At 38.1% G+C, this 27,671-nt stretch overlaps 1 protein-coding gene across 2 annotated transcripts in view; it reads left to right on the top strand.

The window, feature by feature from the left end:
- LOC150084415 (adenylate cyclase type 8-like) overlaps window positions 1–27,671 on the top strand; it is a 405,296-nt gene that overhangs the window by 307,755 nt on the left and 69,870 nt on the right. The gene's annotated exons all lie outside the window — the stretch shown is intronic.

The following is a 27,671-nucleotide window of genomic DNA, read 5'->3' as shown; positions in this document are numbered from 1 at the left end:
TATGCTATTATAAAGTACGCTTTGTAGTAATAAGAAGCTGAAATTTTAGAGAAAGGAACTTCTCCGGCAATATGTTAGAGCCTGAACAGGGAATAAAGTCAGTGATGACTAATTTATAACCACCTCATTAGTAATGGACTATGCTGCTTAGCTAGCAATTTATAAAAAAACGCCAAACAGCTCCTATGCTACGGCATTGGCAATTTGCATCTTGTCAGGAAGTCAGAGAGACAAAGTAACAGTTATGGAGGTAGTAACGATATCATGGACTTTCAAAAGAACATGATTGTGGGAGTTCATGCATCCGGTGCTTACATATTTCAGGGTTGCTGACGGCCCACTGTGGTTAAGGTGTACAAAGAATTGTCGAACGAGCCAAACCACCTCCCGCCCACGGAACTGTAAAGGATTACACAAGGTGGATGTTCGTGGTAGGTAGAGGGTGCAGCTCACTGTACGGCTGAAGGGCAAGTCACTGCAATAGTTGTCATCACAATACAATATGGGAAATGAAAGAACGTTTCCATTCTCAAACAGAAGCATTTGAGGGTTGAACACAGGATCTTCCAATGGAACTACGTCATCTACAGAGGAGTCCCCCAGCGTCCTTTCTTCCATATTTTTTGCTGGCGCTTTGGACCCCTTTCTCTCTCTCTCTATCTCTACGCATCCTGATTGTAGCACTTGTATAGATCGATAAATCTGACGCTATCAACGCTCATGACACTGCCCTAATAGAAAAATGTTGACCTTTATCTCAAGAATATTGGCCTACCCATAAACCCCGCCAAGTCAGCTCAAATATCTTTCACCAACTTGAAGAAGAACGTAGACATCAACGGTATTAGAGTCCAGAAGGTCTCGTTTACACTGATCTAGAGCTTATGTAGGATGAAGGCCTGGCCTTACAACAACACTTTTCCAACACTAAGGCAAAAACTCTATTAGCAATTGTTGGCGATAGGACAGGAAATTACTGGAGTAAATAACACAAACTTGCCACGCGGTACATAAAAACATTTTTGTTCCGATTCCCATGTATTCATGGGAATCGGAATTCAATGATATGGTCCTCTGCTTCCCTTCCTCTAACATAAAATAATTAATGGATATTGAGTACGTATAAAAAACATGGGAATCCTATTGTATCGAAACTTGATACTACGGCATGTTGAACAGACAACTTGTGTAATCAAAACCCGCTAATGCTTCATTGGGGGATTTTCGCTTATACCATCTTCAAAGGAGAAGCGAACACGTGTCGATGGCCGTATTTATATGGCCCAAAAAAAAAAAAAAAAAAAAAAAAAAAAAATATATATATATATATTTTCGGGTTACCCGAAATTGCTTACATAAACCCGTATTTGTGCCTGTAAATTTCGTGTGTTCTTGTTAGATTTGCCTGTCCCCCCCCAGAAATAGGGGGGGGGAAACCTTGCTATCTACGCCTCAGACCGACTAACTCAGCCACGGAGTTAAAAAAACCCATTAAAGTTCCTGGCGTCATCGACGGGATTCGAACCCAGGCCTTTTCTAGTCGGTGTGGGGAGAACTATAACGATACCACTGTGCTACCGCGCAGACATTTATATAATCCAAGCACGTTCCATTGTCGTATTTCAAAAAAGTGGGGGGGGGGGGGTTAAGTAGGCGAAAGAAAGAGGAGGAGGATAGAAGGAAAATTCCCGCCCATCTCGTATTTCACTAATAGTTTGGGAATTTGAAAATTTAGAGATTTAGAACAGCTTAAAGGGTTTTTTGGAGATAAGGATAATATGATAATTAGCGGGCTCATTACACAAGTTGTCTTTCCACCGTGCCGGATATTAAGTATTGGATTTTAAGGTAGTTGAACTGTGTTGACACCCCAAATGTCCACAATCTTGTTGCGAGCCCTAGGCTGTACTGCGGCCCTCGTGGGTTGCTCAGTTGGTAGAATCACCATCTTCACCCCACTGGGTGAAAAAAAGACCTGAGTTCAAGTCCCATCGATGACGAGAATTATTTTTATGGTTACTTTATCACAACATGACTGAGTTCTTAGGCCTTAGGCATGGTTTTTGTCTCCCGGGAATTCGGATTTTTCGTCCAGAAAACAGAAAATTGACCACAGAACACACGCAGTATACACGGAGAAATACGGCTTTAGTCGCAGGTGCTCCTAGAGCCCTATTACAACAACAGTTGTCTCATGTCCTTTGCGATTACGCGTGTATTTCCCTAAGAAACTCATTACAGAATTTCACCATGCATAGAAGATTTTAGCATTAGTTGAGGAATAAGATGCAAGAAAGCAAGCTTATATAGCATCAGCCAAAAAAAAAAAAAGAAAAGAAAAAAACTCATTTTCACCCATCCATTTGTTCCAAATGTTTGTCTACTTCTGTCTTGAATTTATTTAAGCTATCAACCTTCAGAACGACAGATGAAAGTTTGTTCCAACAATCAACCACCCGCTGGTTAAAGGAAAATTTCTGCACATCTATTTGACAACTGTCTTTGCTCAATTTGAATCTATGCCCCCTCGGGTTCTAAATCTGAGCAAGCAGAAGTATCCCATCAATCAGTATTGAGCACGCTCAAACCATTCAAGGCCTTATACACCTCAATCAGATTATCTTGCAGGTGCCTAGTCTACAGACGCTGCAATTTTCAGAACTTAAGTCTTTCTTCTTAAGAGAAACCATTTGTTCCCTTCACCAGCCTTGTTTCCCTTCTTTATACTCGTTCTAGCAACTCCACATCCTTCCTAAATGAGGCCTCCAGACCTGTACGCAGGGCATGGCCTGACCATTGCCTTATACAAAGGGATATTTACCTACTTTTTTGCTACTAACAAAATTCCTGTATATCATTGACAATACCCCTTGACTTATGCTGGCAACCTGTCTTCACTGCTCAGAAAACTTCATATCTGACTGCACAATTACCCCCAGTTCTCTTTCATTCTCCACTACCTTGAGTGTAGTACTAAACAGTTGATATGTCACTCTGGGGTTACTGCTTCCCACATGCAGCACTTTACATTTGACAATGTTAAACTTCAGTTGCCACCCCTCAGCCCATCTGACCAAATGTTCTAGACATTGTAGCAGTAGTGCACTACAATTACTGTCATTAACAACCCTGCCAACCTTTGTATCATCTGCAAACTTTGACATTAAGCTTAATATACCTTCATCAACATCATTGATAAAGAAAAAAAAAAAATCGTGTGTGTGTGTACCCTATATGCACGAAAGATGTTTTATGTGTAGACATCTTTGATGACACCTACTAAATTTCGAACAGCTAGAACCGAAATCATGAACGATGTAATTTATGCCCACGCCCACTACCTACTCTACCGAATCAATGTTTCAAACAGGTTAAGCCAATAGCCTAATTACCCATTTGATTGTAGCCATTTATTGAATAGCATGATTGAAACAATACAAGTATTTGTATTGTTACAATCATATTATCATGTTGGATCATGTTACTCTGCCATGCTTTGTCACAAATTACACATACAGTGCCAACGAGATCTGCAAGAAATGAGAGTATCCACGCATAATACGCTACTGAAACTATAACTTGGCTCAGGATCTCAACGAGTACAAGTGCGAGATGGTAACGCTGCACATTCCATTTTGCAATGAGGAAACAGAGATACTGTCAAAGATGAAATTTTTTAAGATCTACGACGGCAATGAAAAGCTCACACTAGATCGTAAATTGTATGAATCGGACTTGGACATTCGCAAAACGATTGAAATATGTATTGATTTTTTCGGCTAACACCCTCAAAACGTACAATACCCTGAAGATTGACCACCACAAGTTCTGTGATGAGAAAGCGTACAGATATCAGAAGATACAGGACATGTACCATCACATACAGCTGTAGCAATTTCCTGATTGTCTTATTTAGGATGGAATCTTCGTTCAACCCTACCTACTCCGTTCAAACCAACTAAAACAAATTAATTAGCTGAGGAGAATTAATTTGTTTTAAATTGTTATTTGTTTCCATGTATTATAATGTATATGTATGTTAGTTCTATATATTTCGATACATATGTATTTATATGTCTTTACCTGTTGTTGTATATACAGGGTGATTCAGGAGGAACAGTAATTTTGGCAGGTTATAGTATTGATTATTCTGAGTAAAAAGTTCATATAAACATGTGCCCAATTCTCAATGGATACGAAGATACAGCTGTTTGAAACTCGCCCGCACAGCTCCTTGAATCAGATATGACCAAGAAGCAGTTCAAATTGAGGAAAGACAGATGTAGAATAGATGTGCAGAAATCTGCCTTTAGCCAGCGGGTGGTTAATTGCTGGAACAAACTTCCATCTGTCGTTGATAGGTTAAATAAATTTAAAGATGAACTGGACAAACATTTAGAGGGAATTGTTTTGTAATTTTTTTTTTTTAGGCTGATGCTGCATAAGCTAATACGCTTGCTTTCTTGCATCACATGCCACTACTACTACTACAACCTGACACTGTTTAGTGTTAGAAGTATTGTTAAGAATGTCACATATCTTCACACATGCTCAATATGCCGGTATGGCGTTGTAGAGACTTTATAGAGACTACTGCAACTTGTAGAGAATACCGTCGACGGTTCCCTAACCGCAGAATACCGGATTTAAGAGCATTTACTGCGTGAGATTGGTACAGTTCCCAGCGCTCATATTTCTTCTGAACATGCAAATGAACAAAATGTGGATGAAATAGAAGACAATCTTCAATCGGTAGAACGTAGTCCTACTATTAGCACACGAAGAATTTCTACGCGTATCGGTGTTCCACAGACAAGAATACGGCGAACATTACATGAGCACGGCTTGTATCTATTTCACTTACAACGGCTGCAGCACCTTCAACAAGGAGACGATGCCCAACGATTGGAATTTTGTCGGTGGGTAAATGCTAATCGCCAATTAATTCCATTAATACTGTTCAGCGATGAAGCTATTTTCACCCGTGACGGTATAAACAACACCCGTAACTCTCATAGGTGGTCAAACGAAAATCAACATTCCACTGTAGAAACAAATTTTCAACTTGGCTTCTCTGTAAACGTGCGGTATCATCGACAATCAGTTGTTGGGCCTGTTGTGTTACAAAATCGTCTTACAGGGCCCATTTACCTAGAATTTCTGCAAAACGAATTTGCATACTATTGGAGGATGTTCCCTTGGCCAGAATGATTGGTATGTACTTTCAGCATGACAGAGCTCCTGCGCATTATACGCGGGTGGTGATAAAATATCTAAACCAAACTTTCCCTGAACGATGGACCGGCCGTGGTGGTCCCCTTCATTGGCCACCAATGTCTCCAGACCTCACTCGATTAGATTTTGTGTTTGTGGCAATGGATGAAAAGGGCAGAATACAAAGAAAAAGCGAATACAAGACACGAATTTCTCGCTCGCATTTTGGATTCTGCTGCCCTCATAAAGGAACGCCAAGATGACCTCAGAAGAACAACATGTCATATTACCACAAGAATTGAAAGTGCATTGAGGTTGACGGTGGGATTTTCGAACATTTATTGTGAGCTGTAAAAAATTTGTCAATTATTTGTGTTTTGTATCATTCAAAAAGTCATTAAATACAAACAATAAGTCACTGATCGTTCTTTAATACCTCTCATAATGGCTTTGTGCGTTCCAGTTTCAAACAGCTGTATCTCTGCATCCATTCAGAATTGGACACGTTTATATGAACTTTTTTATTCAGAATAATCGGTACTATAACCTCCCAAAATATTTACTATTCCTCCTGAATCACCCTGTATATGTACTTTATTTGCTTGTATGGGCTGCCATTATTTATTTATTTGCTATTATTTTATAGAACCTAATGTTTATGTACGCATATTTTTTCTACTATTTGTATGATTATTGCCTAGGATATAATGTAGAAATGTATATAAGCAGCCCCCTAGCTGAAACTTGTTGAGGATTGAAGCATACTGTAATAAACTGAGTTAATAATAATAATAATAATAATAATAATAATAAGAAGAAGAAGAAGAAGAAATAATAATATAAAAACTAGGGCGCTTCGCCCCCTGCTCGCTTTGTTCACCCACGCTTTTCTACGTAAACTGTAGAGGTATACGGAGTAAGTCAAATTTTTTCTACGTCAAAGACACACCTGTCGAAACGCACTGATCGATATCTAATCAGGAAATGACCTATGTAATTATTTACCTGTGCAATTGTAGTGCGCGGCATTCTCAAGGTCGAATACATATCACTATGTAATTATTTTCCTGCGTTTACATAGGTCAATTAGGAAAAGGCCTTTTGCTTGGGGTTCCATAATGCACGAGGAATATTGTTGCATCCGAAAGAGAAGGCTAAAATATTTAACTGGTTAATCTTTACAAGCTAGTACCCACCCGGTTGATTTGCGAGGCGGCGTGACGTCACTGTATATGAATAGCCCGCTATGGTTAGTCTTGGGTTGCTTATCCCCCCTTACCGCTGTTTTAAAATAAGGAACTCGTTTTCCGCTATTAAAACAGCGGTAAAGCGGGGGATAAACACCCTAATTAAAACTAAGCATAGCGCGAGCTAGGCATATCAATTACTGCTACTCGCAACGATACGATCAACCGGAAGTGTACTAGATGGTAAAGATTAACCCAAAATGTATACATAGTGTACAGAAAAGCCAAATGTTACAAATATATTTGGACTATTCGCACAGCCAGAAGTGCTGTTGTCAAAAACACAGAATATCAAAATCACATTAATTAATAGCAGATACTAGTTAGTAGGACTGCACCAAAATACATCAGAATATGCAGAAGAAACACTTTCAAGTTTATACAGCTACCTGACTTGCAGGTTTTAGAATGTCTAAACACGTCTGGGCACGTCTATATTTGTGGGTCACAGAGGAAGTAGTAAGCAGATCGAGTATACATAGAATGTGCATCTAGGAAAATCATATTGTTTGTAATAAAGCTGTACGTGGAGGGCCGGTCCAAGGAGTGTGTACTGCACAATGGCGTCGAACATGATAGGGACAAACTAGATCTAGACATCCACAGACGTCCAGGTTTAGCATAGACGAATAATTAGATGAAATTGATTTATCGAACACGAAGTATTAGATGAAATTGATGTAGATAATTATCGAACACGAAGTATTAGACGAAATTGATGTAGATAAAATAATAATAATTTTTGCTTCTGCAAAAACTAGAAAAGTACTATTTTTATAAAATATTTAATTTTGTTAATTTTATGGTACTGCGTTTATCTTATCATTGGTAATACATATATTGTAATACTTAAATGATGTTCATTTTCAAGTAATTTAATAAATAATTTAAGTGTATTTGTAGTAAAAAATCTTCCTGGTTGATGGCGCCGATTTTTTTTCACACGGATGCGAATTGTTACGTATCGGTCCTGTGTACGTTAAAAGTAAAAACGGTTTGGATTTTTAGAATTAGCACTACAAGTATACCCAGAAATACTATGAATTTGGAAAACATCAAAATCTGTGCAGACCAATGTTATTAAATATATTAAATACAGTACATAAAAACTGAACATATTTCATTCTGATGCAGTTGACTTTCTAAAGGTGATTACTTATAAAGTCGTGGAAATGTTTCCACGATTGAAATACAATTTCGTAATTCGAATGCCTGTGTCAAAATATTTTGTTCGTAAAGGTGGCAAGTTCGTAAATCGTAAGCTCACTATACGTAGATGTGATTTTTCGATTTCAAGAAGTGACAAAAGCGATGTAATCACATATTTACAAACAAAATAAGTATAAAAATAATGTATAGTGTATAGAAAAAAAAAATGAAAATAGATATATCATTTTAAATTGAAGATAATAGTCTCATGTTTTCTGAATGCTTATTCATATCGTTTATCATAGAACATAATAATATTCATCTGAGCTGTACTGGTCATGGAAACGCATAGCGAAATAGTGAGAGAAATGTGGACATGGTAGATCAAAAGCAGCAATTATTTTTGTAAAACCAAACGGAGAGGAAAAGAAGAGGTATTAAAACTTTGAAAAATATGCCATTTTGCATTACTAAAGATGGCACTAATCAAATAGAGGAAGGGGACTACAGTCTAAAGTACTCCAAGAACTTTTTTATACATTATATAATTGTACTTTCGCGTGATTAGGCTCATAAAAGTTACCAATATGGAACTAGAGACCCCCTTGAAAAAAAAATTATGTGCCACTACAAAAATCCTATCGCAATATGCTTGCGCACATCATAACGCGGACTCTGCTAACTCCTCTTACGACATGACATTGAGAAACGCAAATTTGTACTCCTTGTTCTTACATATTATGCACATAAACAAGAACCCAGTATGGGATATGCAACGTGATGCTCATTTATGAAAGTATTTATAGTGGTGTGTAAATGTTATACTTTGTGTTTCTGGCACCAACACCACAAGTATTTTACAGCTGGTGTCAGACACTGGTGGCTTCTGTGTAGGTGTCCTACTCCCACAGTTCAGTCTTTGTAGGGTTTTCCACATGGTGCGGATACTGGTGCTTTGTGATATTCCCGCATTAAATGCACACATTAATTGTTCTGTCGTTGTCAACGATTAAACTTTATAATCCTTTCCAGACGTCGAGCACCTCACACCATCAAATTACAATTTTGGCAGTAGTTGCCTCTGTTTACGGATGTTTTCAGGACGATCCTCTTCCATTCTTTTAAAGTCTCAAATGACACTAGTCTTTCGAAATTCAACAAGTGGAGTCAACAGACCGGGCTAGCCAAATGGGTAAAATGCCTGCCTGGCAACCCAAAGAGCGCGGGTTCGAATCTCGCCTCGGGCTTGGATCAGAGTAAATGCAAAAACTTTGGGAGGTGCATTATAACCACAGAAGCCGATTCCCTAACAAAAAAAAAGCAGTCAACCTCTCACTACACTATCAGCTAAACATACACAACCAATTAAAATTTTGTTTTTTGGAAATCCGAGCAATCCTGTCCATTCCCCCCATTTCCGCTGAAATTATTTTGGTGCAAGTCGCGTCATACAGCTTTATAGAGCTTTCCTGCATGCGCCACACACTATGTCACCTCTCAGATTTACATATTTTTGCACAGATTATTGCATATAGTCCAAACTTTCGTGAACCTAATGAAGTGGCCAGGCGGTTCGATGGCATCATTCCTACAACAATAAAAAGTTCCCTAAACCAATTTAAAATATATAACCAATAATAGCTTTGGGTAGTATTTTTTAAAGTAAAATAGTTAAAAAAAAAAACTGGTACTCCAAGTATACAGTTGTGGACAAAAAACTGCATCACCTTAAAAAAACTGCATCACCTTACATTTGTAGTGAAACGTATAAGATATTGTTTGATTACAGTCATTTTGTTTGTCTCAAAGGAAAGGTATTGCATCAGATAACGCTTCTATTGCATCAGACAGTAATTTCAAGGTATTGCATCAGCCGTTTCTATACATAAGCCGTTGGAAGGGTATACATGTTCATTACTATACTGTTTTGCGGAGGTGTAAGCATGTCTCCATAAGTTCAGTTGATACCAAGAAAAAAAAGTATGGCTGTTGCTCTGTCCCAGGAAGGGCTTTCTACGCGTACTATCGCTGATAAAATAGGCTGCCACCAGTTAACAGTATCTGGGTGCTGAAATTAAAGCGCGAAACCAGAGATGTGAAGAGAAGACCTGGATAAAGCCGTAAGAAAGTGAATACGCCTTCCCAAGATCGATAATTGAAACGGCTATGCCTTCGTAATCGCCATGCTAGTGCTCCTGATCTAAAATTGGACTTTAAAATGGCCTCTAGTGTTGAAACAAGTGCACGAACTATCCAAAGACGGCTCTTGGAATGTGATCTGCATGGCTAATCGGCCCAAGAAGAAGCCTTTGTTGACCCAACAAATGAGGAAGAAGCAACTTACTTGGGCTAAAACCCATATTTGGTGTAAAAAAGAACACTGGGATACCGTCATATTTTCTGAGGAATCGAAATTCAACCTGCTCGGATGAGAAACAATATGTCAGAAGACGAAAATCGGAGGCATACCATCCTGATTGCATAACACCGACTGTAAAGTTCCCCACCAGTCAGATGGCCTGGGTATGCATAACAAGCAAAGGGATGGGGGCGGATTAAGTTTATTAACGGAATGGTGAATGCAGAAACCTACACTGCTATCTTGGAGGAGTGCCTGAAACCCGTTATTAGAGATCACCACACAGACGTCCAAAACTGCATTTTTCAACAGCAAAATTGGTACGTTTTATGCTATTTAGATTTAATAATGAGTTTGTCTTCTTGTCTCACAAGGCTTAAAGCATACTTACATCAATGTTTTTCCTCGTTTTTCTCCTTTAATGTGCAGTCATACCTCAAAAATGATGGCGTTACAGTGCTGGACCGACCCGGCAACAGTTCACATTTGAACCCTATTGAAAATTGCTGGTACATAATGTCGTCTAAAATTGCTCAGAAGCCAACAAGTAAGATTCAGCTGCAGGAGAGCATTGCAAGGGTGTGGTACCACTAAATTGAGCAACCGTATATCCTGAAGTTGATTACTCTATGCCAGATCGTTGCAAGGCTGTAATTGCAGCTCGAGAAGGAACAACAAAATATTGAGGACTTATTTTGCTAATTTACAGTACATAATACTATTACGTTAACTTGTCATTTCAGTTTGTACACGTAAATGCAATAATGCGTAAATGCAAAAATGTGTTTGGAATGGCAATTAGGTATATAAGGTGGAGTCTTTTTATTGCATTTTATTCACAGAGATATATATCCCATCTAACAAATGCGTTTCGAACATTTCTGCAACCCGCAATGCAGCGCAAAGTACATTATATTCAAAATTCACAAGTGATGCAGTTTTTTTGTCCGCCACTGTATATTACTTCTGATCGAATGAAGAAATAACCAAACCGGACAGAACATATGCGCATCTCTTGATAAATATTCTAAAAGTTCTATAAACAACAGTAGGTAAATCGAAAAATCACTATATTTATAGACTGCACAAAGAGTGAAATTTGTTTTTTTTTTTTTTTTTTTTCCATCTCACGTTAAGGGTGAGATGAAAACAAGTTGGTTAAAAACACGGTTTCACATTTCAGGTGTGTCCCATTTTATTTCTTAAATCAATTGAATTATTTTATTCTTCTGTTATTAATAGTAAACGTTAAGTAAATAACTGATTATCTTGTTACCAATTAATTGATGATTAACTAATAATTATAAAAGTAATTGTTTTCACTTGCATTAAGCATTTTGTAAGCCTTGTTTTCTGTTATGTTTTTAATAAAAACTGAAATGCAAAACATATTCCATGGATCTTTTGTGCTTTAATAAAATAAAGAAATAGCAACACGTACATGGGATCACTGTACGCAGTCGTCATTCTTATAATGTACTATAATTATTATCTCCTGGATTTTGATAAAAATGAAAATACAACGCCTATTTCACGTTTATGCTGTGATTAATATAATAAGCAAACAGTAATAATTCGTGATTTATATATTTAGTAAACTGTCAACAAAAAAGCTCTTGAAAAAAACAGACTTTTATATCTGAAACCAGAAAACATTTCTTTTCTGCGCGTCTGCCACATTGCTAATTTATTATGCCTATTCCTTCAAACACGCGCGGTAATCAACAATGTGTCGTGCTTTAGCTACAATATGCAGTAAATGGATAGGCTATTTATCAGATATATATATATATATATATATATATATATATGAAACAAATAAATAATAACTGTCGGATTACTAATTACTACTGATCCCATTTTAATGAAATTTGGGATGGCTTGATATATCTTTCCAAAAGAGCCAAATATAACATATCATGAAAATCTGTCCTCCGGAGAGTGGAGTTAGTACATGCCAACGGACGAACTTGGAAAGGGTAACAAGCTCTTTACACATGTAAAGTGCTTATTTTTAAATCATTCTAAAAGAACCAAATGTAAAATTTCGTCTATTAGACGTGGAAACTGCTGGATTCGGACAAACATGGATAACAGGAGCTTTATGCACATACGAACGCGCCTAGAAAACGCAACGCATTTTTTCTGTGTTTTAGTCATTGGTGAAATAGGTAGTTTTATTTTCATTATTATATTTTTTTTACCTTCTAAATCTATCCAAACATACACTTTTTTTTTACAGTTTTAGTGTAGAGTAAGAAAAATTTTAATATAAAGATTTTACAACTAAAATTCGTTTCCGCGTGCGACAAAGACATTGCTAAAAATATTAAATAGAAGAATGAATAAGAATGTCGGAGGAAACGGTTGCAGAAAAACAGTTTTGAGTCAAAGGGGGGGGGGGAAGGGATACAACAGGCATGAGAAAATGTTGACAGAAAGATATCTGAAAGTGAACAAAGGTGTACGAGGGGGTATCAAAAAGTTCGTACCCTTACCTAGGAATAATAGCCCTAGAAAGGTGAAACTTCACCGGAAAGTTTAATCCTTGTCTATATACTCTCCAGGTATGGTAACACGTTTCTCACATCTATGGATCAGTTGTTTAATGCCTTGATCACAAAAGGCAGCACTTTTTGCCTGAAACCACGATTCCACTTCATTGATGACTCCCTGAGACGAATTAAAGTGGCGTCCACGCAATGGTTTCTTCATTTCTCAAAATAAGAATGCTAACGGTGCTAGGTCAGGAGAATAGGGTGAGTGCTGCAGTAGTTCGAAGCCGTACTGGCAACAAAGTTGATAGTGGCAACGGCCGTGTGAGCCGGTGCATTGTCTGATAGTTTGTTATGTTTGTTATTTGGTTTTTAGGAGCATTAGCAACTAAGGCCATATTTCTCCAGGATATGCGGTGGTTATTCCCTGACCCTTCCGCATCCTCCGTATTTGGTGGTGGCGGGCTCGAATTCCGGTCTAATCAAGAAGCGTGTGCTACGCACTGCTGCTCCTTCCCACCTGGCTACGGAGGCGCCTATTGTCTGATAGAAGACGGACACCTTTGGTTAACATTCCATGCCTTTTCACCTTCAAAGCATTGCGTAACTTTTTCAAAAGATTTCTGTAGTATTCTGTTTCTAAGAATACTACCGGAGAATACTACAGAAGGTAGGTAATCTGTCAGAATAACCCTTTTTCTGTCTCAAAACACGGACAACATCACCTTCTTCGCAGAGGGAGTGGTCTTTGCCGTTTTGGGAGGTGGGGAGTAGGTGTGCTTCTACTGCTTTGACATGTCTTTAGTCTCCGGATCATACTGTTACAACCAGAATTCATCATTTGTCACCAACCGATCAAAAAAGTTCTCAACATCAGCATTACACAAATCCAACAGTTGGAAAGAACATTGCATTCTACACTGCTTCTGTAAAGGCGTCAACAATCTCTTGGAACCCATTGTGCGGAGACCTTAGACATGTGCAGATGGTCATGCAAAATGCTGTGAGCAGACCCATAACTAATTCCCACTGCATTTGCGAGGAAATTAATTGTCGCACGTCTGTCATTCAGCACCAGCTGCTCAACCTTTGCAAAAATCTCACTTTCTGTGGATGTTGATGGCCTTCCTTCTCTTGGCTCGTCAAAGACGATTGTACAACCGCACTGGAACTCCCGTTTCCACTTTATTACAGTGTCATAGGATGGACAATTCTGCCCATACACAGCTTTCATTTCTTCGTCAATGAAAGAAAAAGACATTTGATCACTTCTCGATACTCCACTTTGTCAACGATAGCATCCTTCCTCAGATTCCGGGCTCAACCTCTGGTGTACGATCAGCTAGCTACGGGAATCAAGTTTCACATGTTATTGAATAAAATCAGCTTTTTCCTACTGATGTTTTACCTAGGTCAGGGTACGAACTTTTTGATACCCCCTCGTATGTATATGTTTTATAAATTTGGAGAAGGCTCTTGATCGGGTAGGCTTTTGATGGGTTAAATTAATGAATATATTGGAAAGGATAGGAGTGGATTTAAGGGGAGAATAGTAAGTAGATTCTACTGCAAAGAATAAAAAACAAACAAAATAGTTAGGGTAGGGCAAGGTGACACTGAATGTGAGGAGACAGGAAGATGTGTGAAACAGGAGTATTGTCTGAACCCGAGTTATTTAATAAATATGCAGAAAATAAATGTTATAGGCATTTGATAAGGGCTGCTGCGCGCGCGCGTGTGTGTGTGTGTGTGCGTAGGTTAAAGGGGCGCCATCCGATTTAATAGGTTGCAAATTTTAAAATGAAAATAAATAAAAATTAAAAACGAAAATGGTTATTCTGGTTTTTGTTGTTACTGTATTATGAACATTATTAAAAAGTCACCAGCCACATTATCATAATTTTTTTTTTCAGCCGTAAATCATAAGAAACAGAATAATAAACATTCTGATAAGCAACTTTTTTGGTGTTGTTAGAAAATAGGTGTAGGGTTAGAAAATGGTCACAGTTTTGTTTTGTTTTTATTCAAAAAAAGTATTTTATCATGCATTCAATTCATTGATAATTATTATGATATATATTTAAAACAACTGTCTGCAATTATTTATTCTTTTTGAGGGGACGTGAAGATGAGACTGAAAAACGGTGCCTCATATGCACGCGACGTTTCTGGACATCTCCTTTATCAAATCAAAGGAAATTAGGATAAAGAAGAGAGAGTGTAAGATTTGCAGATGATATGCACTGGCGACAGATTCTGAGGAAAGACTGCAGAAATTGGTTAAAAGGCTAAAGAAAAGTTGTGATAGGCGTGATGAGAAGAAATATCGTGACGACGAAGGTTCATGAGAGTGAGAAGAGTTAAAGGCGCAAGTCAAATATTGAAATAGGAGAAGAGAAAATAGAACGGGCCAGCACGGGCGGAAGAAACAAAGAGCAGCAGAAAAATCACAACAAAAACAGCATAAAAATAGGAATTGATTTAGGGAAAATATTGATACGATGTCTGGTTTGGAGTGTGTTAGACACATGGACACTGAGAATGAAAGATATTAGAAGACTGGAAAGTTTTAAGATGTGGGTGTGAAGAAAGATGGAGGAGATAAGCTTGGTTGATAAAGTGAGAAATGAGCAGGTTTTGAGATGGGTGCACGAGAAGAGAAGTTTGACTGAAATAATCGGAAGCCGTAAGAGAAATTGGATTGCAGATGTGTTGCTAGGAGAGTGATTGTTAAATGGTCCTTGAGGATGCCACAGACATTTTCTCAGATATGCCAGACAAGCTGTACTGATTACCTGGGAGTCTAAAACGCTGATGGAACTGATATTCGGGTGACACGCAAGTCAAGTAAACCCAATTTCGGCGAAGTCCGGACGGTCTGTGACAGCCAAATCATCCTCTGCTTGCACCTTCACGATGGTGGGACTGTTAGTAAACCTGGGTATAACCTCCATGCACAAGCACACTGTGGGTGACCACCCTGGAATGAACCAACGTAAGCAGGGGTCGAGGTGTGGCGCCCACACCACATGCAGGAATGCCGCCCCTCTGTGTTACCAGACAATACTAGGTGGTAGATGACTCTCATCAACCGGTGCAATACCACCACTTTGCTTATTGGAGGCTTGAAGTGGTAGAACCCATGTTTAGTCTCTAGAGCTAAGTTCCGGTCAAATCTTCCCCATGTCTTCCATCATGCAGTATGACTGATGACTTTTGAGGTTATGATGCACATCATGGTGAGATCCAATCTTCCTTACATTGCGAGGGTACAGCTCTAAAACGGTGTTCGCAGGCCGGCCGCTAGTTGGTACACCGGACCGAACCTATTGGTAACTCTTTAGAAGGCTTCCGAATCAGCTAGTGTAAAATCTTGCTACCTCTACTCTGCCATATAGTGATTTGAGGGAGTCCGAGTAGTGTATGCGGGCTGGGGCATTTTCGATGCTACGATATGTCAAGGATCTGGGTATATTCTTACCATGTCTACGCCATATCCAAAAATTTCATTACTTCACACAGCATGTCCCCCTACTTTTTCTTACTACTGAATACACCATGTGTATTCAGTAGTAAGAAAATATTGAATTGTCAAACTAATAGAGTAAGCTTATCTGCGAAAAGATCTAAAACTCCCAAACACTTCCTAGTTCATTTGACAAATATACGTGGTCTCAATTCTAATGTCAACAATGTCCATTTCCACTTGCAGTCTGCCAAACCCCATGTACGTTTTCTGGTAGAATCTCAGTTATCGGTTGATTCAAATACTGCTCATCTCAGTTGCCCAAATTATTCGCTATATGATTCCTTTCGCCTCAAAGGTGGTAGTTGTGCATATGTCCGTTCCGATATTCCCTGTCAGAGAATTGGTAATTTGGAATCTCCTCTCTTCACTCTTCTCTGGCTTAAAATCTCTCTACCTCATTGTGTCAAATTCATCTGCTGTCTCTACTGTTCTCCCAACCGACCGGGCTAGCCGGGTGGGTAAAATGCCTGCCTGGCAACCCAAAGGTCGCGGGTTCGAATCCCGCATCGGGGTGGGATATCACGATGGTGCCGCACTATCCGGTTGGATCTCACGGCCACGATGCACGAAGAAAGCAGGAAAAAACTGGTTCCTTCGTGTATTGCTCACATGATACGATAAAAAAAACCCGTTCTCCCAATTCCACTAATCACTTGGCGCTCTTTGACTTCCTCTCTTTGCAACTTGACTTTCTAGAGTCCAACTTTCCTAACAGTGAGGTAATTTTCCATGGTGATTTTAATGTTCACAAACCACCGCAATCAGGAATCAACTTTACTTCAAGAAGAGGCCACATAAATAGCCTTAACACGCTACGCCCAGGCTGTTTTCAATTGTAGAAGAGCAAGACTTGCGGAACTCAGGTCAGAACAGAATAACCCCTGCGATCCCCTACTGGGATAGGATAATGCAATTTACCCTGGGTGCAGGATACTCACAGGGGCACCTGCTCCTGTAATTTTCGACTCCCTTCTCCATCCTCTTCCTTAGAGTGGACTGCCTTCCCTCTTTGGTCCACTCCAACTACTGTTCCCCACATTTGACCTCTTCTTCTTCTCTTACGTACGTACTTCTCTTACGTTATAACGTACGATCGCTCATCGGTGAAGACAGGATATTAGAGCTGGAAAAGGAATTAGAAAATGTGAATTGGAATATCATCGGTTTAGCTGAAACAAGAAGAAGAAATGAATCATAAGTTTATCAAGTGGAAATCTGCTGTACACCAATGGAAACAGTGAAAGGAGTGAAGGTGGAGTTGGGTTATTGGTCCATAAAGATTTTCAAAGGTTCAAAGAATTCAAAAGTACATCACCAAGGGTGTCAAGACTAATACTCAAGATTTCTAAGAGGTACAAGCTAAAGATTATAATGATTTATGCACCAACATCGAGCCATGATGATGAAGAGGTTGAAGAAATGTACACCGAAATTGAGAGTCTTCTAGATGAGCAGAAAACCTACTACACTATTATTATGGGGGACTTCAATGCTAAGGTTGGAAAAACGCAAAACAGCGCAGAAAGAGGAACTATAGGAAATTTTGGAATTGGTGAAAGAAATAAAAGAGGTAAAAGACTTGTGGAATTTGCAGAATCTCAAGGACTGTCAGTAATGAACACTTTTTTCAAGAAAAGGGTGAACAGAAAGTGGACATGGAAGAGCCTAAATGGATTAACAACTAATGAAATCGACTTCATCCTCACTAACAGAAGATATATTGTGAATGATGTTACCGTCTTGAATAAGGTAAATGTTGGAAGTGATCACAGAATGGTAAGATGTACACTTGATATAGATAAAGGAAAGGAAAAAACTGACTCGAGTAAATAATACAAAGGTATTTGAGATAACAGAGGAGGAGAAAAAGCAGTATGTACTGGAACTTAAGAACAAGTTTGAGCTTCTGCAGACTGCTCAGGAACAATATATCGACGAGGAATATTACAACTTTCTGAAAGTGATAAAGCCCAAGAAACCTATAGGGAAACAGAAATCCAAAGAAGAAAAAATTAGTCAAGAAACACTTGTCATGATGAACCGAAGACGACAAATGAAGAGCAAGAAAAACACTGACGGGGAGAAAATTGAGTATACTGAGTTATGCAAAGCCATTAGAAAGAGACTCAGAGAGGACATAAGAAGATTTAACACAAGAAAAGTAGAACAAGCATTAAGGGAAAACAAAGGATTTAAATCAGCAGCCATGAGTAGTAATACAGAAAGACAAATGATACTGAAACTGAAGAATAGCGATGGTGTACTTATAAACAGCAGAGAAGGCATAATTCAAATAGCAGAAGTCTGCTATAGAGAATTATACAAGGAGCGAGGGAATGATACCAGCAGTGGGGAAGATTGATTACAAAGTAGCAACACATACGATACGACATACCCGATAGTCTTCCTGATGAGGTAGAACATGCATTGAAGAAAATGAAGAATCGGAAAGCCCCGGGGGAAGATGAAGTTACTGTAGAGTTGTTAAAATTGGGAGGAAGAGACATAACACAAAAACTGGCAAGGCTCTTCACAAAGTGCATTAGAAAAGGTGTCATGTCTAAGCAGTGGAAAAATGCAATCATAGTTTTGCTGCATAAGAAAGGAGATAAATCAGAAATTGGAAATTATAGACCAATTAGCTTGTTATCCCACATCTACAAGTTGTTCACAAGAGTCATTACTAACAGGTTAGAACGAATAATTGATGAGAATCAACCGAAAGAGCAAGCTGGCTTTAGGATAGGATTCTCAACTATGGATCACCTTCACGTAATATCACAGCTAATGGAGAAAGCAAATGAATATAAAACACCATTATGCCTGGCATTTGTGGATTATGAAAAGGCATTTGACTCCATACAGCATAAGGCAATGTTTCGCTCACTGGAAAGACAAGGCATAGATACCCCATATATTATGATTTTGAAGAAAATATACGAGAGTTCTACCTCCTTTATTAGACTAGACAAAGACAGTAGGAAATTTAAAATCGAGAAATGAGTTCGACAAGGAGACACAATATCTCCGAAGCTGTTTACTGCTGCCCTTGAGGAAGCTTTCAGAAGATTGGACTGGTCGCAGAAAGGAGTCAATGTGAACGGAGAGTACCTAAACCATTTACGATTTGCAGACGACATTGTGGTCATAAGCCACGATCCCAAAGAATTAGAGGAAAATCTTAATCAGTTATGGACAGTTAGTAAGGATTTTGGACTAAAGATGAATATGGCTAAAACAAAAGTAATAATGAACAAGTATGCCACAGAAAGGGAAATAATGATTGAAGGAACAGTAATTGAAAAGGTGGAGTCATATACTTATGTGGGACAAGTTATTAGCTGTAATAATGATAAATGGCTAGAAGTCAAGAGAAGAATAAATTTTGGATGGATAGCATTCAGGAAATATAGTCACATACTGAAGAGCAATATCCCAGTTTGTCTCAAACGTAAAAAAATGAACCAATGTATACTCCCCACCATGACTTATGGAAGTGAAACTTGGGCACTCACCAAAAGAATGGAAGAGAAGCTGAGAACTACACAGCGAAGAATGGAACGAATTATATTGGGAATCAGACTGTTAGATAAGAAGAGAAACACATGGATTAGGCAGCAAACTCAAGTAAAGGACATTCTTATCAAAACTAAAGAACTAAAATGGTCTTGGGCAGGACATATAGCTCGAAGACATGATGACAGATGGACTAAGAAAATAACAGAATGGTACCCAAGAGAAGCTAGAATAAAACCTGGAAGACAAAGGCGGAGATGGAGAGATGAAATTCATGAGTTTTTGGGTAGTTATTATTATTATTATTATTATTGTTATTATTATTTGGTTTTTAGGAGCATTAGCAACTAAGGCCATATTGCTCCTGTGCGGTGGTCATTCCCTGACCTTTCCGCATGCTCCGTATTTGGTGGTGACGGGCTCGAACCCCGGTCTAATCAAGAAGCGTATGCTACGCACTGCTGCTCCTTCCCACCTGGCTACGGAGGCGCCTTTTTGGGTAGTAAATGGATGGCCAGTGCTCAAAACAGAAGGAACTGGAAAGTTGCTGGAGAGGCCTTCATCCTGCAGTGGATTAAAAATGGCTGATGATAATCTTCTCTTACCCCCCCATATGCTCTCTTATCTTTTTATTTTATTTTTTTTTTTACAGCCTCAACTTTTTTTTTTCACTCTTCATGTTTTTTATGTATTTATTTTTTTTATTATTTTTTTATTTTATTTATTTTTTTTTATTATTTTTATTATTTTTTTATTTTATTTATTTTTATTTTATTATTTTTTTTGTTATTTTTATTATTTTTTGTTATTTTTATTATTTTTTTATTTATTTTTATTTTATTTTTTTTATTATTTTTATTATTTTTATTTATTTTTATTTTATTATTATTTTTTATTTATTTTTATTTTATTATTATTTTTATTATTTTTTTATTTATTTTATTATTATTATTTTTTATGGCTTCTGTCAGGAACCTCAGGCAACCCTGGCAGAGGCAGCCAGAGTATAATGGGCAGCCTGGCTCACCTCCCAGTGGTTGTGGTGGGCAACGTGGAGTCCCAGTAGGGGTCCCACGGCCAAGCAGCCAGACACAACAGAACAAAGTACAATACTACACTAACCAGACATTACACTTTTTTTTTCTGGCTGTGCAGTAGTTCTGCATTTCATCACAGAGTACATATGGTGCAGATGTGGGAAACCACCGGTGGCGCCTGAACCTAAATACTATGCCACTATGCCACTATGTTCACAACTTCAGCTGGCTTCCGTTGTCTAGTTACACCAACCTAGCTGGCCGAGATGCTGAGGCTTCTGCAATTTCTAATGACCATGCACAGATTGTACATTTACCTACAAGAATACCGGACAATCCTAGCCATGCAGCCAACACGCTTGATATTTTTCTCACAAACAACCCTTCTAAGTACACGATCGAAGTGAGTGGCCCTTTAGGTACCTCCGATCACAACTTGGTGATTGTCTCTTCTCCAATGGAGCCTTTATCTCATGGCTATTCCCAACCTCGTATTCTTTGCCATTACAAGAATGCAAAATGGGATGACCTGCGAGATTTCTTTTCTTCTTTTCCTTGGTCGGACTACTGTTTCAAAACTTCTGATGTCAACGTTTGCTCTGATCCTGTTAGTGAAATTATTCTTGTAGGAATGGAATCCTTTATTCCACACTCCACTGTAACATTTCGTCCTTTATCTAAACCTTGGTTTTCCAATAAATATGCTGAGGCTGTTCAAGAGAATAATGTTTCATATCGTAATTGGCTTGTTTCCAATCCTTCAGTTTCATCTTCCTACACAAAAGCTCGTAACAAATGTAAAGCAGTCATTAATCAGTCCAAACTAGATTTTGAACAGGCTAACAGTAGAAAACTTGCTTCTTACCCTAATGGTAGCCGAGCATTCTTGTTTCTTCCCAAAGCTATTGGCCGCAACTTTTGCCCATCTCTGCTCCCACCTCTGTCAAACCAGATGGTTCTGTTCTCACTTCAGCCAAGGATAAAGCTGACCTGCTAGCATCCCATTTTTCTTCCAACTCATGTATTAATCACCTTGGTAAAACACCTCCCACCATTCCCAACACGCTCCATTCAATACCTCCTGTGGTCTTCCGTCAAAAGGATGTCAGAAGGATTTTGATGAATCTCGATGGTAAGAAAGCTCCAGGTCCTGATGGTATTTCTCCACTTGTTCTCAAAACCTGTGCTCCTGAACTTACCCTGTTCTTTACCGCCTTTTTTCACTTTCTTAGTCCAAAAGTGTTTTTCCTTTTGCTTTGAAATTTGCTGATATCTAGCCAGTTCCTAAAAAGGGTGACAAGTCGCTCCCATCCAATTATCGTCCCATTGCAATTACTTCTACTCTTTCTAAATTAATGGAGAAATCAATTAACTGCCAACTCTTAAACTGCCTAGAAACCTTCCATCTGATTAACGATCGCCAGTATGGATTCCGTCAGCATCGATCGACTGGTGATATTCTGGCTTATGTTACCCATTTATGGAGAAATTCAATGGAAAAGTTTGGTTAAACACAAGCAGTTGCTCTTGACATCTCAAAGGCTTTTGATAGTGTTTGGCATAAAGATCATCTAAACAAGCTTCCATCTTATGGTTTGCCAACTGTTTTTTGTAATTGGTTATCCAGTTTTCTTTCTGATAGCTCACTGAGGGTGATGGTAGATGGCTCTCTGTCTCCTAACATCTCCACTAATGCTAGTGTGCCCCCCAAGGTTCAGTTCTTTTCCCCACTCTTTTCTTCTTGTATATTAATGCCCTTCTTCCATTGACTGGAAATCCTATCCATAGTTTTGCCGATGATGGCACATTGAATTCCACTTTCCATTTTTAAAAACCTTGTCCTGCTCAATTAGCTTCAACTTCTCGAATATCTGCTACCAATTCCTTAAATGCCAATCTCCAGGTAATTCTCCAGTGGGGCAAAGGAAACAGTTGATTTCAATCCTTCTAAAACTCAGTCTTGTCTTATATCTCGCAAAAAGGATTCTTCTGCTCCTATGCTTATGTTTGGTGACACTCCGATTTCTAGGAAAAATGATATATCTCTTTTGGAGATTACCCTGACTTCTAATCTCTCTTGGCACAAGCACATTTACAAATATTGTTTCCTCTGCATCTAAAAAATTTGGTTTTCTCTTTCGCTCTCGGCGTTACTTTTCTTCCCAACAGCTTTTCGCTCTGTACAAATCACAAATCCGTCCTACCATGGAATATTGTTCCCACATCTGTGGTGGTGCCCCCAAAACCTCTCTTAGGCTTCTTGATTCAGTTCAGAAAAGGGTAGTTAGGTTAATTAATGATTCATCTCTAACAGAGTCTCTCCACTCGCTGTCTCATAGACGTACTGTGTCTGCTGCATGCCTCTTCTACAGATATTTCCATGGGCACTGTTCTTCTGAATTGACTTCTATAATTCCCGCTCTCGCTTTCAAAACAGTCCGAACACGTGCCGCCACTGTCCAACTTCAAACTCACAGAACCAACTTTTCACCTTCCTCGTTTATTCATTCAACATGCCCCTATTTTCTGAAAATTACAGTCTACAGAAGTTCAAGTCCAATGTCAACAAATATCTTCTTTCGTCTTCTCAACCTCCAACCTAAGCATGGTACTAAGTACTATAGGTTCTAATACCTCTCGCGTTTGGGGTTTTCATAAAAAAAATGATGTGATGGAGAGAAAAGTTGAGGCGAAGAGACCTAGAGGGAGAATGAGGGAAAAACTATGACAGATGAATTGAGAAGGAATGGTAGATATGGAGAAATGAAAAAGGCTGAGGATAGGTAGATGCTTAGAATTGGTTAACTGTATGCATGGACTTGTTCTTGGCAGAACACCGGCAATAATAAGAATAAAATTTTCTGAATTTATTCTCAAATCATATATGTTAGTGAAATAAGCAGTTTATATCATTACTTTTAGGAGTGTTCCCATAAAGTACCTATTATCTTTACCATTTCTGTCCATCTGTTCGCATGTAACAGCTAAATTCCTTCTATGTACAGCTCTTTTTTGTTATCAGTTTAATGAATATAGAAATCATGAATTACTGTTGAATTATTATTTTATTTATATTACTCATAGCAGAAACGTGAAATATGTGTTATATTTTAATCGTTATTAAAATCGAGGAACATATAAGAAACGTACATTACGAAAGCGTTGATAGCATGCTACGATTTGAGGTACGTGTTGGTATTTGCTTAATTTATTAAATCACAGAGCGAGAAATATATATTGCAATTCAATTTGTATTAACATTTAGAAGGAAATTAAGTAAAATACATTACAAAAAGTTGAGTGAATATTATGTTGAAGTATGTACAGAGAAGTGAAGGCAATTGGTTTTATATATTATTATTTAACTAATTAGTAATTAACTTGCAATAAGTTAATTAGATATTTACTTTTCACTTATATTAATTACAGTAGAGGCATTACGAACGTTAAGTACCTAACATCTTTAAAATCAGGCTTAGCGCCAAACTATAAGAGCACTATCAAGAAGCAGTTTTCCCTGTCAGAACAGATAAGTTACATTTAAGCAAAACTGCTGGCATGGGTGTGCTAATTAATTTAATCTATAATGCGTAGTTTATAGTCAAGAAAACTGACCAAAATTCAAAAAAGAATTAGTCAACAAACAGTTATGATGAGACGAAGACGACAAATGACGAGCAAGATAAACATCGACAAGGACAAAATTGAATATACTGAGTTATCCAAACCATTAGGAAGACTCTCAGAGAGAACATAAGAAGATTTAACAAAAGAAAAGTAGAACTAGAACAAGCATTAAGGAAAAACAAAAGATCTAAATCATTAATTATGAGCAGTAATATAGAAAGACGAATGATATTGAATCTGAATAATAATGATGGTGTACTCATAAATAGCAAAGAAGGCATCATTTAAATAGCAGAAGATGCCTTATATAATACTTATAGTAGTTAGACTAAGGCGCATTTAGGGCTAGAGCCTCAAGCTGAGAACAAATTTGGACTATGTATATATAAAGTGCTTTAGCATCATAATACACAGCCATTTCTTGATAAACAGAAAATTTTTAAGGCGGCATCGTTTTAGGTTATATCTCATATTGTGAATACCTTCACAACGAGTTGCCATGATATTGCACTACTTCGAATAAGTAACGCTTCACCTAAGGAGAAGACTAATGTTACTTATTCTCAGATAGGTACCACCACCCAGACGGCACCGTTTCAGGACTTTTTGTATATGTGTGGGATAATAACTCGACTATCCACTTGTCCCTATTAGAATTAGAAAAGCAAAAAGGTAGAGAGAAAGTAATAGTAGGAGAGGAAGAGGAAAAGAAACGGTGTAGAAGAATGAAAGGGACAGTAACTCCTTCAACTCACACTACTCAAAAACTCAAACTCCTCGAATAGGCAACGCTTCCCCAGTGGAGAAGGCTGTTGTTGCCTATCCTTGGAAACTCCGGACATCATCAGGCTCTCCCCCTGGTGCCGTTTCAGGGCTTTTTGGCCCTTCTTCGGTGAGTGGGTAGGTACCCAAGTGATGCAATGATGGCAAAAACAGTTATGAAGTATAACTCCACAATATGAGAGATGCCTGATGGTGTATGATGTATATAAACTAAGGCGCATTTAGGGCTAGAGCTTCAAGCTGCGAACAAATTTGGACTATGTATACTTCATAACTGTTTTTGCGATCATTACATCACTTGGGTACTTACCCACTCACCGAAGAAGGGCCAAAAAGCCCTGAAACGGTGCCGTCTGGGTGGTGGTACCTATCTGAGAATAAGTAACATTAGTCTTCTCCTTAGGTGAAGCATTACTTATTCGAAGTAGTGCAATATCATGGCAACTCGTTGTGAAGGTATTCACAATATGAGATATAACCTAAAACGATGCCGCCTTAAAAATTTTCTGTTTATTCAGAAATGGCTGTGTACTATGATGCTAAAGCACTTTATATATACATAGTACTTATAGTAGTATAAATGATGCCAGCAGTGGGGAAGATGGATCACAAATTTGCAACACATACGACATACCCGATATCGTTCCTGATGAAACAGAACATGCATTGAAGAAGATGAAGAATCAAAAAACCCCGGGTGAAGATGAATTTACTGTTGAGTTGTTAAAATTGGGAGGAAGAGACATGACACAGAAACTGGCAAGACTCTTCACAAAATACATTAGGAAAGGCATGACGCCTAAGGAGTGGAATAATGCCATCATAATTTTGCTGCATAACAAAGGAGACAAATCAGAAATTGGAAATTATAGACCAATTAGCTTCTTGTCCCACATCTACAAGTTGTTCACAAGGGTCATCACTAACAGATTAAAAAGAATACTTGATGAGAATCAACTGAAAGGGCAAGCTGGCTTTAGGACAGGATTCTCAACTATGGATCACCTTCACGTAATATCACAGCTAAGGGAGAAAGCAAATGAATATAAAACACCATTATGCCTGGCATTTGTAGTTTATGAAAAGGCATTTGACTGCATATAGCATAAAGCAATGTTTCACACACTGGAAAGACAAGGCATAGACACTCCACATATTATGATTTTGAAGAAAATATATGAGAACGCCACCTCCTCTATTAGATTAGACAAAGACAGTAGCAAATTTAAAATTGAGAACCGAGTTCGACAAGGAGACACGATATTTCCGAAGTTGTTAACTGCTGCCCTTGAGGAAGTTTTCAGAAGGTTGGACTCGTCACAGAAAGGAATCAATGTAAATGGAGAGTACCAATACCATTTACGATTTGCAGATGACATTGTGATCATAAGCCACGATCAAAAAGAATTAGAGTAAATCTTAATCAGTTATGCACAGTTAGTAAAGATTTCGGACTAAAGATGAATATGGCTAAAACAAAAGTAATGAAGAACAAGTATGTCACAGAAAGGGATATAATCATTGAAGGAGTAGAAATTGAAAAGGTGGATCCATATACTTATCTTGGACACGTAATTAGCTGTAACAATGATAAATGGCTGGAAGTCAAGAGAAGACAAAATTTCGAATGGACAGCATTCAGGAAATATAGTCACATACTGAGGAGCAATATCCCAATTTGTTTGAAACGTAAAATAATGAACCAATGTATACTCCCAACCATGACTTATGAAAGTGAAACTTGGGCACTCACCAAAAGAATGGAGGGGAAGCAAAACTACACAGAGAAGAATGGAACTAATTATATTAGGAATCACACTGTTGGATAAGAGAAATACATGAATTAAGCAGCAAACCCAAGTAAAGAACATTCTTATCGAAATTAAAGAACTGAAATAGACTTGGGCAGGACACATAGCTCGAAGACATAATGACAGATGGACTAAAAAAAGTAACAGAATGATACCCAAGAGAAGCTAGAATAAAACCTGGAAGACAACAACGGAGATGGATAGATGAAATTCAAGAGTTCGTGGGTAGTAAATGGATGGCCATTGCACAAAACAGAAGGAACTGTAAAGTTGCTGAGAGGCCTTCATCCTGAAGTGGATTGAAAATGACTGATGATAATGTAGCTTAGAAATACGTAAGCTACACGTTTTCTAAGTTCGATTTGTTCTTTAGAGGGATGAAAATCAATATCTCCTATCTGAGTTAAGCAATTTATGGTTTAAGTAAAATAATCCTAAAAACCGCCATCGTTTTCAAATAATCAAAAGATAATCCTAAAAACCGCCATCATTTTCAAATAATCAAAAGATATCTAATTCAGGAAAAATTCCTTTTTTTCTCTCATCTTTATTTTTCATTTATTTTATATTTCGTTTTGTTATTTGGTTTTTTTTTGGAACATTGGCAACTAAGGCCATATTGCTCCGGGAATATGCGGTGGTCATTTCCTGACCTTTCCGCATCCTCTGTATGTGGTGGTGACGGGCGCGAACCCGGGTCTAATCAAGAAGCGTGTGCTACGCACTGCTGCTCCTTCCCACCTGGCTACGGAGGCGCCATACTTCGTTTTAACGCAATAACTGTAGCTGGTTTAGAGAGTTATTTTAACAATGCCTTCATTACTTCCGATGTGATTTTTCATGTTATTTTGTCCAATTTTTAATTTTGTATCATTTTCTTTTCCATTAATTAATATCTTATGTC

The sequence above is a fragment of the Mastigoproctus giganteus genome, chromosome 6 (assembly GCF_048544385.1).
Source record: "Mastigoproctus giganteus isolate SK-2022 chromosome 6, ASM4854438v1, whole genome shotgun sequence".
Lineage (NCBI taxonomy): Eukaryota > Metazoa > Arthropoda > Arachnida > Uropygi > Thelyphonidae > Mastigoproctus > Mastigoproctus giganteus.
This window is presented reverse-complemented; position numbering and strand designations above follow the sequence as displayed.